The sequence below is a fragment of the Panulirus ornatus genome, chromosome 1, assembly GCF_036320965.1.
Source record: "Panulirus ornatus isolate Po-2019 chromosome 1, ASM3632096v1, whole genome shotgun sequence".
Lineage (NCBI taxonomy): Eukaryota > Metazoa > Arthropoda > Malacostraca > Decapoda > Palinuridae > Panulirus > Panulirus ornatus.
In genome coordinates this window covers 21,865,306-21,883,212 of record NC_092224.1, presented here as the reverse complement: position 1 = coordinate 21,883,212, position 17,907 = coordinate 21,865,306, and the positions used below count along the sequence as shown (strand labels likewise).

The window sequence follows — 17,907 nt, the reverse complement described above, 5'->3', positions numbered from 1 at the left end:
CCAACAGTAAGGCTGGTACGGGTGCGGCAGACGCGGTCTACAAGTGCTAAACAGTGTCATCCACTCTTAACCTTAGCAAGAAAAACTTAGCTCTTGGTTCAGCTTCACCCACTGTGAACGGTGTAATATCTTCATGACACAAAGTTGTAAAGTACAAATCGAGTTTATGTTGTAATACTGACTCGAAATCAGCTCTTGCAACACTCTTAGAACCTGTTCCTTTTGTCATTTGCCTGTTTACTGAAGTCTTTAATAATACCCTAGATACCCAGTTTTTATATATGTACTTACATATTTGACATAAATGTCTTGACCATGTTGGTACACTTTGATAACTGTGCTGAAAATGTTTCTTTTCTGCTCCGTGTCCCTCCCAGCAGACTTGTCTGACCAGACCCACAGTCCGCGTCGTCCTTGTGTAAGTGACCCGCCTGGAGAGACATGGTAAAATACCTGGTTGTTGTAGCATTAGGTACTATGATCTCTGGTTCAAGGAACACCAGTATGGAAAACGTTGACATTGTACCAGGCAGTGTAATGTGACTGCTATGATAGGCCAAGGGAATAGGTTCAGATTCTCCTGTATATTGCCAATATTGTAGCTCTCTATACCTTGTGCTATAGTAACACCATGAACCATGACTCCAGCCTCATACGATGGAAGGAGAAACATCTTGGGTCCTAGAGCATACATAGGCACTCCCGTAGTTCACTTTTCCATCTGTAACCGTTAGTATCACTTTGTATCCTGCTAGTTGTACTCTACGTATCTGATATCAGTCATCTCTGGACTGTGGCGTCAGCATCTCTCACATGTTTCTCGTTCTCAATCTGTAGCCAGTCAGTCGAGATGGGGGTGTGTCCGGGTGACGTCAGTTGCATATTCCTTTTTGACAACCAATCAGAACTGACCTTGGATTTTCTTTGTATTGTTTCCAAGTGCAAGTACATTCTGTACCTTGTATGTGATGTATTTTTACCTACCTTCTTGTTGCCATCAACATCGCTGTCATCTGTTTATTGTAAATCCTGCTCCCAGATGCACTTTAAGCCTATGATAAATTTTCTTCCCTTCCGACATGATGATAAACCACTGTATCTCTGGACCCACCTGTTACCCTCCTGTATGAATTTGCTTGTCTACACCACCCACCCTCAGCTCCACCCTTCACCCATACCTCTGTCTGCTGAGACAAATATAGTCTTTTGAACAAAAAATGAAGCGTCATCCTCCGGCAGCTGCAAATAATGGTAATCGGTAGTTTCCAGGCTACATATGTGTTTTTTATATTATTATCATACTTGAACGAGCGCGTCTGCCTGCATATATATATATATATATATATATATATATATATATATATATATATATCTTTCTTTTCTTTTTTTCATACGATTCGCCATATCCCGCGTTAGCGAGGTAGCGTTAAGAACAGAGGACTGGGCCTTTGAGGGAATATCCTCACCTGGCCCCCTTCTCTGTTCCTTCTTTTGGAAAATTAAAAAAAAAAAACGAGAGGGGAGAATTTCCAGCCCCCCGCTCCCTCCCCTTTTAGTCGCCTTCTACGACACGCAGGGAATACGTGGGAAGTATTCTTTGTCCCCTATCCCCTATATATATATATATATGTGTGTGTGTGTGTGTTTATACATGCACACTCGTACACATATTGACCATCACGGTCCCGCCTGGGTTGGAAACAAAGTGGCGGCACTCGGCCCACACCCAACCCAGCTTCCATCCTTTCCCCGAGGGTGATCATAAATGAGCACTTGGCTTGGACTTTGTGTGTGTGTGTGGGATTTCATTTGCGTGTTACGAGGAGAAAGTTTTACACGTGTAACCCTGTCTCATAACCCTGTATATGTGTACCATGTTTTTACTCCTATGTATGCATGTACACACACACAGACCAGCCTAAGCCAGATGTGTGTGTGTGTGTGTGTGTGTGTGTGTGTGTGTGTGTGTGTGTGTGTGTGTGATTAATACACTTACTGAAGGAGCACTGTCAGGTGGGCTCTGCTCCTTAACTCAGTGTTCTCATGCAGCTTCTTGAATCTTGCAGTGGTATACGCACTTACTTCATCCCTCCAAAGCCTGTTCCCGTGTCCTTGTGGCTCATCTGGTGCCGAGGCCAGTCTGCTTGAACTATATCTCGGCTTGAGTCGACGTTGATCAAGTCATGATTTTGCTCATGGTCCTTCCTACATGGTTTAACGGTCACAGACGTAGGCTGACGTAAGATGACGTCGGCTCTGCTCACAGTATCGTACTTTGGTTCCCTTGTTTGGTAATCACAATCTGGTCTGCTCATTCCCATTTCCCATCTTCATTAATTCATTTCTGCCAAAATTCCATTTCATCTCTCTCGTATCACTGGTGCACTCTGTCGCGGTCTTAAGATATCAGAAATTCGTGTTTCCGTCATAAATTCGGCGACGATAGAAAGTATATTCAGTAATGATTCGATTTCATCTGGGAATCATTCATCGAAATCATAGTAGTCGTGTTAACAGTATACTGCCCATATCGGATACAGTAATTTTCCTGAAGTACATTTACCCAGGATTACATCAGATTTCGTAGGTTTTAAAACGTCTAAAATCACATGTGTCCAGATAGGCCTTTTTTGTTGCTAGAAAGACGTTTAAACCGCTAGCTCCATGTCGAAGTTCATTAGCCTCCGTTCCACTGACAAGCCATCCCTGATTTAATGATTTAAGTCATAGGTTTACCGTCGGGCACAGATAAAGGGCTATGGAAGATATAGACGATAAAAAGTCTTCCGTCAACCCGCCTCAAATATCCCGGGCGGACGTGGGAGGCGTGTGTGTGCAGGAGGGCGGGGAGTGAGGCAGGCGAGCTGGCGCCATCTACAGGTGGCGGGAGTCACCAAGTCTCTTTGTTTACATTACTGGGTGGCTGTTGGAGAGACGCGCTTGAACTGTCGTTAGTTGGGATGTGGTCCCCATTATCATTTTATATATATATATATATATATATATATATATATATATATATATATATATATATATGGTTAGGCAGAACATTTCCATTCGCACTTTCATTAAAGATCATACCATAGCACTGAGATTCTTGTTTCGCTTTTTCTGATTGCTGAGTACGTGCGTTGTTGTGGAAGCTGGATATGTACATTTTCAAATACCATTTTCATTATTCTATTTTTCTAACTTTCTCGGTGAGCTTTAGACCCCTGGAGAGAATTTATTCGAATACCTTACGTATCGCATCCACGCAGTTAGTTGTAAGATAAGACTAAGACTGCTTCACTCACTTTCATTCTCTGGCTGTCCTGTGCAATGTTCCGAAATCGCAGCTCCTTATCCACAACCAGGCCCAACAGACCTTTCCGTGATTTCTCATGACCTTTTCATATGCGATGGTTCAGTCTGTCGATAGTAGGTCGCATCCTTAATACGACATAGTTCCTATATCCCGTGCATGCATTGCACCCTTCTGCATGTTCAGGCCCCGAGCACTCTCAATCTATTTCTCTCCATTCTTCCATCTTCAGTTTGGTCTCCACTCCCACCCAGTTCTGACATATATATCCCCTTTGTCAACCTCTACTCACTCATTCTCTCCTTTTGTCCAAACCATTTCAACACACCTCCTCAGCTTTCTCAACCATACTCTTCTTATTACCACACCTTTCTTTTACTGTTTCTCTCGATTAATCCTCCTCACACCACAGACATTCACCCTCTTCATTGCATTCTTATCAATAGCCCACATAGTGCCCTCTCTTTCCATACTTTTCTTAGTGTTCCCAGTACCTTCGCCATCTCATCCACCCCTGAGATTCACTTCAGCTCCCATGGTTCCATTCGCTGCCATATCCAACTCCAGGTATCTAAAACAATCACTTCCAAGATTTCTCCATTTAAACTCGCATCCTAAATAACCTGTCCCTCTGCCCTACGAAACCTAATGACTTTATTTCATTTAGATTTACACAACTTTCTCCTTCCACATAATCTTCCAAACACAGAAACCTACTTCTGCAGTTTCTCACTCGATACTGCGACAAGCGCCGTGACCCTCGCCCCACCACCACCACCACCTAACCTTCATAGACTGCAGACCTGCTTTTCTCTCGAAGACCCTTGCATTCGTCTCCCTTCATCCCATCCATAAATTCCGTTAACTTAAATAGCCATGTTGACAGCGTACACCCCCACCCTACCACTTCTCTTTCCTCTTTCCACATATTCACTTGCCAAGACTCTCTCAACTTTGCATACCTCCACCTCAAATCTGTCTATTCTCTCATTAAACACATTCAAAATATCTTCAACATTTCCTGTTACCGCATCCGCATTTGCTCCCTTCACCGATGTTCCCATGTAGTTTATAGTTTTCCTATAATTATCAGTTCCTTTCCGAAAGTTTTCTTATTCTAAAAGTTTGCTGATTTGCTCACTCCCATTTCTCATTTGCCGTTTTTTTCAGCCCGTACACCCTCTTCCTCTTGACCTTTTGTCGTTTTCTTTCGTATAGTGTATATCGTAGTGTTTTGCACGCCTTCCTTACAAATAACAGCCATACACGACTCCTCTCTCTTTCACGAGCAACTTGGCCATCCCACCACTCATAACTGTTTCTCGCATGTCCACCTCCCATCCTCCACATGCTACACCCTTCCCTCGCACGTGTCAACCCTTCTCAACCACTGCCTTAGTTTCATTTGCATCCACCTTTTGTCATTTAACAATCAGTCCTTCCTGCTAACTCTTCACGTACTGAGAATAGTGCACGATTTAACCCAAGGCCGACCAGCCATACGGGTCTGTTTACGTAGTAAGGCAGAGTGGAAGTCATTGAGAAAATAGATCTAGAACTATGTAACTGATAGAGATTTTCTATCAGCATCAAATTCTGGGTCATGGTAAATGCACAGGTTGAAAAATAATGAGATGAAATTTCGAAGATGCTTATTGCTAGAGAAATTTGTAACACTAGATTATGTTCTGTTTCGCTGTAGGATATCGTATAGTGACATCATCGACCGAAAATTTACCATTTCTTAACACAGGTTAAACTAACCTCACTATCAAGTGCATTTATGTGGAAATAATGGAGAAGCAGACGGTTATCTGAGAACGTATGATAACTGGAAGGCTCAATAATGGAGAAGCAGACGGTTATCTGAGAACGTATGATAACTGGAAGGCTAAATAATGGAGAAGCAGACGGTTATCTGAGAACGTATGATAACTGGAAGGCTAAAAGATCGACGACATGAGCACGACAGTCCGACCCCTTGAGCTCGACGGTGCGACCCCTGAGTAAGATGGTGCAACCCTTGAGTACGACAGGACGACCTTTTATACGCACGGTGGCTTGACGTTCGGCCTAACTCAAGGGTTAGATCAAAGGTTACACCATCAAGCCCAAGGGTCACACAGTCGATGTCGTGAGGGTAAGGGAACCACTTGCCATCAGCACCCCCCCCCCTTCCCACACACACACACACACACACACACACCACTGTATCCAAAGATAATTGTGTTGTACCTGTAACCTGAAACAACGGATAACAGCTGAAACTACAACTAGCTTCAGTACGCCTGGGGGAACTTTACAATACACTTTGCTACTCCACCAGCTATGCCAGGTATATACCACCGTGTTACCCTGGCATCAAATGTATATGGTATACTTTATCCAGGCTTCATATACCATGTATATTATCCAGGCATGAACACGCATATATGTATTATCCAGACTTTATATGCATAGATTACGCTTTGTCCAGGTATAATATGCACATACAGTGCATTATCCATGCATGCCATTAACATATAGCGTATTATCCATGCATGACATTCACATATAGCGCATTATCCACGGATAAAATGACTTACAGCGTACTATCCGTGCTTGACACGTACATATAGCATATTATCCAGCCATGACACACACACAGCATATCATCCAGGTATGATATGTAACGTTCTGTAAGCTCTACAACATTCCTCATAAACTTATTTTTCTGTTACAGTTGAATGTATGTTTAACGTGCAACGTTGATTTCCTGGCCTTATTGCAAACCAAATACCTACAACCTTAGAGATGCAGGTAAGGTTGGTACTGAATATGATCATAATGTAAAATTGTTATTTACGGGACGGTAAGTCCTATAGATGAGCATTGAAAATATTGTTTGGTATATTTCGTTAGCATTTGCCCAAAGTTAAAAGGTTCTAAATCTGAGACTACTCTGTGGGTGGGTAGTGTGGGTCTGGATGAATCAAGGAGAATTGACGTGACTTATGATGTCCCGTTATCATGGCGTTCCCTTCATGTGATGGTCTGGTTAAATCCATCATTATATTTATGTATTGCATATTTATTTTGCATTTGTTAAATGTTGGATTTGGATAGTGAGGTATCTTCTCACGGTACTGTAAATAGTGTTATTGAAAATGGTTTCAGTAAGGCATTCTCAAATACGTGGTTAATAAGATGATTTAGGAATTATTGATATATCTGAATATACGTCAACAATGTTTTCCTATGACAACGTGGCTGGACTCATAGCAGGGACTAGGTGGAAGCAAGTATAAAGTATATAATGAATTATACATCAGAAATATTCTATGTTTAACCTAAGCTTAGGATCTTCCGTGTAACAAGTGCAAAACAAATTCGCTGGGTCAGTGACATGCACGAGCTAAACACTGTTCCTGTATTTTCACTTTGATCTCCAGACATCACGAGTGTTTTTAGCGTCGTCTGCTGATAAATATTCCAAGAACCGAGAGGAACATGTGCCAACTCCTGAAGGCAGACTCAGCGGTGTCCGGACACAGTCGTGGCTGCCGCAAGCAAGCTCCTACGATGACGTCACAATATGGCGATCCTCGTTTTCATAACAATGGCCTTGATTTCATGGTTGGCGGGCAATTTAAGAGCGCGGGATTTTGTAATACAAGGGTACATGCTTAAGGTGAAGTATGTAGAAGTGACTACATCTTGAGTCACCTTATACAGTGGTGCAGTGTACGTATAGTAGTTCATGGCCCTTAAAGAGTCGAGGCCTTTTTTTCCCCCCCTCCATCTCCATTGTATTTTCATACGTGGAAATTCTGAGAGATAAATGTTAGCTAGAATTACTTAGAAGCATCTCATTGAATTGATATGCCAAAATTCTGGCACCGGAGAGTGGGTATATAATTTGTGATAAATATCCGTCTTATAGGATGTCAATATCTTTACAAATGAGTAAAGGGAAATTTCATGAATGCACTTCCATATAGCCTCATTCAAGCGAGTTTTTTTTTCATGATGCATTCAAGAAACACATAAACAACAGGCGACCATGTACTCGAGTAAAACTGCTTGCTGTCTCGTCTGTTCGAAGACAAGCACGGGAACACACATACTTACACACACACCAGCATACGGAACTATATATGGGAGAATATATATCGTCCTTATCGTATATTACAATGACCAATTATTGTCAGTGGAAAGCATTGTCTCCCTTGTTCAGTCGCAAAGTTTCCAGTGACGAATATTGACATCAACAATAATGTGCGCCATGCGATTCATACGTTGTTTAATGGCAACTTCCGTAAGTTGGAGTGTATTGGGTGCCCTCGCCACCATGCTGGGCTATTAATGTAAAAAGGTTGACCCCGCGGCAGGAAGGGTGGGGTGGGGGGGACGCACGGCGGGGCTGGCGGGTTGGCAGCTTCAGTTGTTCAAGGAGAACACGTCGGCCACATATAACGGCCCATGCTTGGTTCTTTCACAAAACAGAGGCGACGTTGTATATAGGTCAGGGCCTCGACGGAACACCAACTTTACCCAACACGCCAGAAAATACTTCGAGTCAGATTGTGAACTCCTTTGCTTTAGAATTCGGAGTTTTTCCCAGCCAATGAAAATCTCATATTTGAATATATTTTCGTAATAAAATTCATCTGAAAAAGAAATGAAATTCCCATAATGATCTGATGTTTTTGTATGTAATGCAGCACTAAAGTCTCGTGCGAGAAATGGAATGCGTTGTGTGGAAACTTGGCGTCTGCGCCGTACGCGCCAGAGGAACTAAGAATGGAAGCGCTCGATCCCATCGGAAGTGAGGATGTAAAACACGCTTGCCAGACGTAGGAAGTTTCTCTTCGCAGTTGTAGTTTTTCTTCACCCTTTGTAATATATTTGTATCTCAATCACTAATTATGTATATTCCTGTACCCTGTGGTGGAATTGAAGGAGATCAGTCGTTTCTGTCGAGCAGGGATGAATTTGTACACATTGTACCGTAGTGTCACAGACTCGGAACCGCTTCCGATCGAGCAAGAAAGAAATCCATTCATGTAGGCGAGCTGTATCCTTGAGGAATAATGGACCCGCCGGTTGCCTGGAGACCATATTTGTTTGTGTTGTGCACGTAACTCACAAAACCCTGAATTCTAAAAAAAAAAAAAAAAAAAAAGCTATCATTTACACTGGGGCCATATATCAAGATGTTCACATATCATTGACGATTGTAGTATCTTAAATATTCATAAAAATTATAACTAATCAGATAAGATACCTAGTTATCTTTAGATTTTAAGCCATGAGGTAGGTATAGATAGCAGCAGCGTTATCACGCAGTTTGAGGGAGCTTCTCTGAATGGCTGGGTAGGGGGTAAAGTTCCCTGGAACTGTTTTCGAACGATGAATGGGTAGAAAAAGATGTGGTTATAATGAATACGAAGAATACATTCAACGAACATATGTCTGTCTGAGACTTGCCAAACCACTGGATATCAATATGTAAGCTATGATAGACAAGGTGAATTTATCATCGTATGTGATCAGTAATATTAGAAGTAGTTTCACATGAATTCATTCATTCCCCCACCCACTGCCCCCAACCACGTAGAGGCAACAGAAACAGTACGATAATAGCGAAAAATCAGAGGGCATGAACCACCACAGGAAGTGTCATCCACTACGTGATGTGCGGGTGGCGGTGACCACCGACCCTCGCCACAGACACACCCTCCCTACCCAAGCTTCCCCTGTCTGTAAATCTGTCTCTGTCCTTTTATCCTTCTATCCGTCCCTCTGTCTACCTACCTATCTATCTATCTATCTGTTACTCCATTCTCGGTTTAGTGTGTGTTGATCATGTGAATAGTCTTCATAACATTACTCACACACATCATCAACCCCGTCCTCAGTGTGTTACAGTGGAACATAAACTTCCACACTTACAAAAGTGGTTTCCACTTTCTCTACTTACTAATACACAATCTAGAGCCCCCGAAGATGCCCTTAGGACCCTAATACACAGCCCAGAGCCCTCCAAAATGGGCCCTAGGCTCCTAATAGGATGCCTCTAGGCTCCTCATAGGAACAGAGGAAAGAGCAAAGTGAAATTTTTCCTCGTATGTATTCTTCTGATAAGACTAGAATCTTCATTCATCCCACAACTACATCCACCCTTCAGTAACTATAACCAGAGAAAACTGTGAGGTTTGAGAGCTTTGAACGACTCACCCCTTCACTGATCTCTTTCTCCTTTGACTACATCTCTTTCCTAAACTCCTGGATCATCGTCAGTTCACCCTAAAGGCCACACCCGCTTGCGTACCAGGTGTGAATCGCTGGAAATTTCGTATGTATGAATGAGACGGTATGGCTAGCACGCAGGATGATTTACTGTCACTTGATGGGATATCTACAGGGGTAGCCTCACCCATACAGCCTACCTACGGTCATCAGCCTAGCCCGAGTAAGAAGTTCTGAGCACAGTCTGCTCGTGTCTTGTGTGTATTCGTTGTATGGTGTGGCCTTGGATGTGGACGAGTCCCTACCAGTGTGTATACCTGCGCTTGGTCGCCACATCCACACCTCTTGGTTGAGGATTTCGTTCGTTACTTTCCCCACACACCTGCCAGTGGATTCCATGCCAAACATTTCCAGATTGATATTGTATGTGCAAGACGTGGACCTCCTAGTTAATATTTCAATGTTGATTATGCCTAACTGTTAGAGGCCGCTTCTAAACCACTGTTCCCGTGTAGTTGTGCTACTGTGTAAATGATACTGCCTTTGGAGGGGCGACCACGATCTTCTGTAACAATTACTTGTATCCATCTGTCATCCCTCACCTGCTCAAGAAATTCAAGAATCATTGGAAATGGATCTCGCATGCGAGTAAATATCAAGATAGCTATTTTGCACATTTTAACCCCGTCAGAATTGTCTGTGTTTTATTTTCATGCCAAATCCCTCCACTTGATAATCATGTATAGTGAGGGCTTAACGCTTCTTGGCCTAGTTTCTCTCCATTGATCAGTCTCGCAGTTGCTTACGGTGTGTAGCCATTTCCACTGGGATAGAATAAGTGGATGGCAGTTCACATGCACACCCTGGTCGATCGTTTTTTAGTTATAAGAGAGTCATATATAATTGAAACCAGTAACTACCCGTAAATATAGGTTAATTGCTCTATTTGCGTCCGTGTATTTTTTTTTACTAAGATGATGTCCACTGTCTGGTGTCAACCTCTTGTTTAATTTTGTTTCAAGGCTACGCGATGCTCGGCGTTTGATAAGTGTTCAAGTACATGTCACAGAGGAGATTGTTATTAGGGGTGGATCAGGGTGTGGCGTCACTGATAATACAGAGGGCACAAGTCGTGTACGAAGTGATAACACGTGACTGCACGAGCAATGTAGTGGTAGTGATAATGCAAGAGCCTTATGACAGTAATGGTGACACTGATAACACCAGGTGCTGTGGTTGTCCTGTGGTAACGCTGAAGACGAGCCCAGAATTATCTTTTTTTTTTTTTCCAAAACGTATCTCGGTTTTTCACTGTTCGTCCCCTATTTAATAAAAATGTCAAACAGGACGTCAGTACTTAATTCAGTGTACCTGAAGTATCTACATTTTTTATCACTTCTTACCTCTTAAACTGTTTAGAAATAACCACACTAAATATTATTAGCACAGATAGATTGTCAGAACGAGAGTATAATGCTTGATCTCCGTACTGTGCTAGGGACAAATTTTGAATATTTGTCTTTTTAGTTCAGTTGCCTTTGATAAACACACGTATATACGCCAGTGCCACACGACGGAAAAATTCTCCGCCAAAGTTTACCTTCGTATCATCAGTACATGTTGTGGATCGGGTAGCCTCCAGGCAGGACTCTCACACCCTAGACCCATACCCACTTTGGTTACACTGTTACACTGACACAAGTGAGACCTGCTTGTCTAGTCATACCACGACCTTGATACTAGCATAGTATTCTATCCGCCATGATTCCTCTAGCTGCCTGAAGTGTCCCCAACACTGAATGATTATTTCAGGGGATCTGTCCATTGTTATTACGGTTTGCTTCACCTCCATGGCCCTTCTGCTTGTACTGTTAACTACCTTCTTGTCCAGCCTGTCATCTGCCATACCATCCTACGATACTTTCATCCGTGTGCATTTCTATCGATATCTTCATCCCACATAACCTCACGTTTTAAAACTTATTGATCCTCTTGACTTTAACTAAATCACGCAAATTGTCCATCTCTGATGCCTCTCTCTCTCTCTCTCTCTCTCTCTCTCTCTCTCTCTCTCTCTCTCTCTCTCTCTCTCTCTCTCTCTCTCTCTCTCGTGACGTCCATACATCAGGGTTGGGCTAAGGACTCTTACCACGTAAGCTTCTTGCACGCTCAACGCTGAATATTTTTTCCCTATTCACCAAAGCTTTCGGTGCCCTACCAATTTTTCTCCCCAGCGTGACCCTACTCGACTTCATCTTTCCCACTGACATCCTTTTTTTTATACTTTACTCCCGACTGTTCAACTCATCCAGTACTTCCAGTTCTTCCTCGTGCAAGCTGGTCTTACACTCTGATCTCCCATCTCTTTCAAGAACCATGGCGTTATCAGATAACCATAACACGCCCAAACATTCAAACCACTCTCAGTGCCATATAACTCACACACGCACTTCATTCATTATAAAACCTCTTAACAGCATTCAGTCGTCTTTACACCACATTGAGTCAGAACTTCACTGTACCAAATGCCATTCCTAAATCCATATATGTTACATACACTTTCTACTCTTGCTCTAAAACTTTCTTCACTGCTTGTCTGAGAGCAAAAATCTAATCTATACTCTTCGAAAAATATTTACAGTTGTTGAAAACAGAGGCATAGGAATCCCTTGTAACATATTCTTTAACAAGAGATTGTAGATGCTTTTTATGTATGGGAATTCTATTATATATTGTTCCTTACCACCACACCACCACCATTAACACCAGAACCATCACCTGGGCTTGGGTGAGGTCGGAGTTGGCCATTGTGGCCAGGTCCTCGTAGCATTACAAGGTCAGCACACTCTCACATGCACATCGTAACTCTGTAAAGCAAATATCGTTTCCGAAATCTGGAGACAAGCGATTCCTTGCGATGTCTAATCATTTTCCTCTCGACCATTACCCGAATTAATTATCTATACAAGTGGCTTGGTAAACGCGTCGGGGGCTGTAATAGTGAATGTTTATGGTCCACTTGTAAGACGTAAGTCGCTCCTCCTTGAGGCTCCGTGGGACGGCGCTGACAAATTAACGATAACCACCCCGATTGTTCTGTCCAAGTTATTGTGTGAGGGGGAGGAGAGAGAGGCGGGGGAGGGAGGCCTCCGGATACTTGGTGGGAACAATAGCTTTCCATCATCATGTATGTTCGGAAAGGTATCAAGGACGCGAAGGCCGGGGAGGGGCACCTGGTGCCTCAGTCTAAATGAGTGGGAGGTGAGCCAGCACCTGTGTGACCCCCTCACCTGGAGGTAAACCAGCACCTGTGTGACCCCCTCACCTGGAGGTAAGCCAGCACCTGTGTGACCCCCTCACCTGGAGGTAAGCCAGCACCTGTGTGACCCCCCCCCTCCCCCTTACCAGGAGGTAAGTAAGCCAGCACCTGTGTGACCTCCCCCCCCCCTTCCCCTCCCTTCTCCACCTGGAGACAAGCCAGCACCTGTGTGACCCCCTCCCCTTCCCCCTCTTCTCCTGGAAGTAAGCCAGCACCTGTATGACCCGTGGCTTACAATGAACAACAATATGGTAGGTCGTTCTGAAAGTTTGCATCGTATTGATGTGGTCTAGGAGTACCGATGTAATAGTGGGGACTGTCAGCCACACCACACACACTACATCGGACATACAACCTGCACCCTGAGCCACCGCCTCTCACCCCGCTTACCAGAAGGTGGAATCAAACATCATAATGAACAAAAGCATGGAACGAGACGAACGAGGGAGATGATAGTGAATCACACCAAAAACATTACTAGTTGCAGTGTTGGGAGACTACAGATATTCACACTAGAGAGAAAGCACCTGACATTAACATCCAGACAAACATGACAACTGCTATACAGCTCTTTGATGGCCCGCCAATGGGACGTAGACATAGTACCATTATGGGAGAGGTGGAACACGTCACAAGAAACCAAGTCCCCCAATTCAGGACAGGGGGAACACGTCACTGACTCACGCGGTCCTGGGTTACGAAGGTCAGAGAGAATTGGACGAGCCAGACCTGACCTCAACTCCATACCCGGACGATAACGGTCTCGCTTGGCCCAACTTAGTGTATTTGGTGATGGATTGTCAATATCGCTACTTCGTTTGATATTTATATTTGTTTCCATATTTTGTATTTAGATTGTAATCATACAACCTATCATGATAGTTAATTTGTATAGCTTTTAGTCTTTTTTCCTGATTTTTATGTACTGTAGTTTATCCAGTGCGTATCTTATATATATATATATATATATATATATATATATATATATATATATATATATATATATATATAAATCAAAGTGGTTGGCCTTAGGGAAAATAGATATATCGTCGTTTTGATGACTAACGAACAGTTCAGGGTAGCCACGTTGTCTTCTGGCGAAGGTTCAACGAACGCGCTCAACGACGGTGCTCTAACGCCCTAGAGTTTTGTCGAGTTGTCGACAACTGTTGAGATAATGAAATCATATCTATTTTTTCCTACGGTATGGGAGATGTCTATTAGAATCTGTATTATTTCTCTTTTGAGTTGTTCTGTTGTAGTGAATACCGTATTTCTACTGTTGGAATCGCACTGATGTATCGGTAGAAGCTATTTCTTTCTCCATGGGGTGTCATGCTATGCTTGCTGGAGTGTTGCCGAAGCGTTTGCTCACCTTCCCAGCCTCCAACGTGAAAAAAAAGTGACTGATCGATTATTTAGGTTTTAAGATTATCATCTGCCTGGATCATTGAGACAATTCAGGCGTACAGTTACAACCAATTGTGCGAATGAAACGAATCGTAAACATCTGTTTCAGGTATTCAATATATATATATATATATATATATATATATATATATATATATATATATATATATATATATATATATATATATGACCTCGTGTGTGTGCATGTGTGTGTGTGTGGGTTAGAATGGCTGGAGGGGTCGCACCTTCCCTATTAACTATCTTATTTAAGGCTTGTGGACCTGCAACTGTATCATTAATAGATATCACTGTTGAGTTCATGGAACCTGCTGTACTGAAGTGTGTTAACGTGGAGCTCATTTTGTAAGGTAGGAGCATGTGTTTGTAGAGCCTTCTCAAAGGTTGTTTGTAGGGTCTGCTACAGAGAGATTGTTTGTAGTTTGCTGTAGGGGTAGGGCCTACTCTAGGATTATTTACAAAATTTTGCTCTGGAGGTGTTTGTAGAGCCTGCTCTGGGGTTGTTTGCAGAGCCTACCCTGGGGTCCTTTGTAGTACCTACTCTGGGGTTGTTTGTAAAGCCTGCTCTGGAGTTGCTTGTGAAGCCTACTCTAAGTTTGTTTATAGAGCTTCTTATTTCTTTTTGTAGAGCCTGCTCCGGATATTCACTTTTAAGGTATGACTATATTTCTTGTAGGTTGCTATTATCTGTGGTGTATTGCTGGTGCAATATCAGTAATAATACTGATAATAATGATGATAATAATGATAATGATAATTAGAAGAAGAAACGAATCATTTGCATTCATACACAGATGATATAAATGATATACACAGAGTGGAGCGAGGGGTGCTAGTGATTATATATTCATTGATGATGTGGTGGTCTGTATAGGCTCGGATGTGATTGTGGTGTTGAACAGCAACTCGGGGACTAGGGATCTCTGTTGGCAAGAGGTGATGGTGGGCGAGGCCTGGCTCCGCTGTGAAATGGTGATGTGGTGAAGCCAACTGTGTAAACTAGTCCTTTCATGGAGCTTTCTATTATAATATCAGTGCTATGTTGTAGCTTAACATTATCATAACCTTTCGTTATTGGACCCCTCATATTGCACTGGTGTGTTGTTGGAACTTACCGTCCAGCCATAATACTTTGATGTCTGCTTTGAGTGGTTCTAGTGCACAGATACATTCTGTGAACTTCTTACAGCTATCTACTGCAGTACTGTATTCTCAAGTTCATTTACAACCTTTTTTGCAGTATGTAACCACCTCAGTAAACTGTCCCCAGCTTTCTATTATGATACAGTATGATCTTAGAGCTCTGCTGTATTCTTACAAACTGTTGTAACCTCCCGGTACACTTCTGCATCCTAAGTAACAAATACATCCTAGTTCATTATAGCCATTTTACTAGTGATTGCATACATCACACGCATACATACATACATACATACATACATACGTACACTGCTACGGCAGTAGCAGTCCGCTTTTGTAATCTGGTACATGGTAAAGTACATTATTACAGTCTGTTGTACACTGTTCGAACCGTATGGTACAGTGCTGTTCTGTTGAACATGTCCTCGCTGAACGCGTTGGTTCTAGTTTTCTAGTTTTAGCTCTTTGATTGTTAGAGCGAGCTGTAGTTCTTTAGTTATGGTTCTGATTGCTAGTGCTAGTTATAGTTCACTTGTTCTGGTTATCTCATTGCTAGTGCTAGTTATAGTTTACTAGTTCTGATCCTCTAATTGTTAGTTATATTTTTTTAGTTCTGGTTCTCTATTTGTTCATGCTATTTTGATCTCTTTTCAGGAAATGTTCTAGTTCTCTATTAGTTCTATTTCTTGTTCTTCTAGTGTTAATTCTTGTCTAATTAGTTGTTATTGCTAGTTTTAGCTCTAATTGTTCGTTCTAATTCCCTGCAATAGTGGTCGTGTTGAATGCCTAACATACGACCCTTGACCTGATCCACTTGGGATGTGCCGTAATGATCAGGTGTTATATCGAGGTAGTCAGAGGTCGTAATGTCATGCTCAGGGTCGTAACATCATGCTCAAGGGTCGTAACGTCGTTCTCAAGGGTCGTAACGTCGTTCTCAAGGGTCGTAATGTGGTCCTCAAGGGTCGTAACGTCGTTCTCGAGGGTCGTAATGAGGTGCTCAAGGGTCGTAACGTCGTGCTCAGGGGACGTAACGTCGTACTCAAGGGTCGTAATGTGGTGCTCAAGGGTCGTAACGTCGTGCTCAGTGAGCTAAACAAAGCCTTACGACCTCTCAGTACATTTCAGCATTTTATCATAGGACTTCAGTGTTGTCAAGCATTCACCTTCAGCACAGTTGTTCATTTTCAGATTATTAATGGGTGTATGATTCCTAATCATCACATCCTGTTCCCCATGCAAGAAGATTTCAGAGGAAACTATGCACTTAAGATATATATATATATATATATATATATATATATATATATATATATATATATATATATATATATATGTGTGTGTGTGTGTGTGTATGTGTGTGTGTGTAATTACTGTGATTACTACGTGTGTGTGTAACAAGTGGGAGAATTTTACACTTGTGTTGCCCCGTCTCTTAACCTTGCATATATTTACCATTTCTTTACTCCTAAGTATGTACACACACACACACACACACACACACACACGAGCTTGGTACTCTTGTCGAGTACCTAGGTTGGGTGTAGGCAGACTGCCACACCCAGGATTCGAACCCACGCGGTTTCGACTCCGGGCTGGTCCGTGGTCAGTAATGCTAATCACTACCACACGGGGGCACGTGTGTGTGTGTGTGTGTGTGTGTGTGTGTGTGTGTGTGTGTGTGTGCACCAGACATCAAAGTTTACATGCGAAATGTTCTGTGTTCAAAGTATTATTACACTTTAGACCAACATCAGGAAAGTACCCACACACACATGTTCACACACAATATATAAACATTGGCTGGAGTCCGCCTACATGAGGTTACATTCTGACAAAGCTGTCTCATCGGCAGGACAATCTCGTCAAAGAACTCTCACTAAAAAGGAGTCTGTATTTTCCTGCTACTGGAAGTAGCGCATCCTTGAACTGCAGGAGCCTTTAGAAGGGTCCTAGGTAGCGTCAGGACTTTCATTGATATTGGTCCTGAGTAAATTATAAATAAATAGATGAGGTGATTATTTTGTTCATAAGTACATCAGGACGTCTTTCTTAGAGTGAGTTGTGGTAATACTCAGGACCTCTTTCAAGAGGCTCCTGCAGCTTAAGGTTGCGCCACTTTCAGTAGCGGTGAAATGTGGGCTCCTTTGGAGCGAGTTTTTTTTTTTTCGAGACTACTCCCAATTGATATCGTCTCGCCAACGATAATCTTTATCTCGCGATGTAACCTAACGCAGGTGGAATCCGGTAACATAGGAATAATATATATATATATATATATATATATATATATATATATATATATATATATATATATATATATCAAGAATCTTGATTATATTTCAGAAATTTGACTATCTTTTGGTTGTAACGCTGTACCCCGAGGTAGTCCTTCTGGGGAACGGTATGGAGAGGAGGGTCGAACCCTGGAACAGCTTGTGGACTATTATGAATGAACTCTGATCGAATTCTAGTGTATACACAA

At 42.4% G+C, this 17,907-nt stretch overlaps 1 protein-coding gene across 2 annotated transcripts in view; it reads left to right on the top strand.

The window, feature by feature from the left end:
- Spred (Sprouty-related protein with EVH-1 domain) overlaps nt 1-17,907 on the top strand; it is a 215,361-nt gene that overhangs the window by 30,492 nt on the left and 166,962 nt on the right. The window lies entirely within an intron of this gene.